This window comes from Morus notabilis, unplaced genomic scaffold, assembly GCF_000414095.1.
Source record: "Morus notabilis unplaced genomic scaffold, ASM41409v2 Scaffold1062, whole genome shotgun sequence".
NCBI classification, from domain to species: domain Eukaryota; kingdom Viridiplantae; phylum Streptophyta; class Magnoliopsida; order Rosales; family Moraceae; genus Morus; species Morus notabilis.
The window spans coordinates 8,233-9,915 of NW_010364904.1; positions in this window are offsets into that span (position 1 = coordinate 8,233).

The following is a 1,683-nucleotide window of genomic DNA, read 5'->3' on the forward strand; positions in this document are numbered from 1 at the left end:
CTGACTAAACTATCTTATAGTTTCTTGTTTTCCTCATACACTTAAGGATACACTACACGGCTACCCAATGATCGAATCTTGAGTTCAACTGACAACGACTGACTACTCCCACTGAATATTAGATATTCGGCCTTGTAAAGAATAAGAACATCTTCTTTTATTTCGTTTGAAACATCTTGATTTTGATCAAATCCATAAGACTTAATAGTCTCATCAAACCTGATGTTCCATGATTTAGAAGCTTGCTTCAATCCATAAATGAATCTCTACAGCTTGCAGACTTTCTGTTCTTAGTCTTCCTCTATGTAACCTTCTGGCTGATCGATATAGATGGTTTCCTCAAATAGCCATTCAGAAAAGCTGTTTTGACATCCATCTGTCATATCTCATATTCAAAATATGTTGCTATGGCTAAGAGTATCCGAATGGACTTAAGCATGGCCACTGGTGAGAGAGTTTCCTCATAGTCAACTCTCTCTTTCTAGGTGTAACCCTTAACCACTAATACTTTTTAAGTCTCTACTTTTCCATCCGTTCCTTTCTTTCTCTTGAAGATCCACTTGCATCCAATGGGTTTTACCCCTTCAGGTAGACCTACAAGTTGCCAGACTGAGTTGGAGTACATGGACTCTATATCGAGTTTCATAGCTGCTTGTAACTTTTCCTTATCAAAATCATCCATCACAGCCTTAAAGCTCAACGGATCTTCCTTACCGTCATTAGCAGTGAGGATATGTGCTTCCCCATATACCGGTCAGGTAACTTCCTTACCTTCCCACTATGATGAGGTGCCACAGGAGTTTGATTAGGAATCGTGGTCTTATCTCTTAGCGTTCCAACAACTCTTGTCGGTTGTGGTCCAATCTTATTGAAAAGTAACTTTTTCATAACTACTTTGCTTATGGGCTTGAAAAACTATCATATAGTCATGCTTTAGAAACGTGGCATTTGTCGATACAAATACCTTTTGATTATTGTGACTATATAAAATAATCCCTCTTGTCCCTATTGTACATCCTACAAATATGCATATTTTTTATCTTGGCTCCAACTTCCCAATCTATTGTTTCATCAGATGAGCCGGACACCCCCATATGCGAATATGCTTCAAAACTGGCTTTCGACCATTCTACAACTCTAGGGGTGTCTTTGGTACAGACTTAGATGGTACTAGATTCAGAATATACATAGTGATTCTTAGGGCATAACCCCAGAATGAAGTAGGAAGTCAAGAATAACTCAACATTGATCTTATCATGTTGAGCAAAGTTTGATTTCTCCTTTCGCCAACACCATTCTGCTATGGTGTACCAGGTGTAGTCAATTAGGATACCACACATTTTTCAATCAAGAAATACCGAAACTCTTGGTCCAGGTATTCACCCCCTCGATCTGATCGAAGTGTCTTGATTGATTTACCTAATTGTTTTTCAACTTCTGCTCGGAACTCTCTAAACTTTTTCAATCATGAATGTGAAGTGTCCATTGGATATAGTCACTACATATAGATCAATCATCCATAAATAATTCATAATTAGAGCTAGGTAGAATCCGTTAACCTCTCTAATTATATCTTTATCCTTGAGTACCATTGATTCTCTAATGGACAGTGATTCATAAAACACATTCATGAATCGGAGCTCCTACTGGTCCAAGTACCGAATCAACCCTCAAGAGAATTAT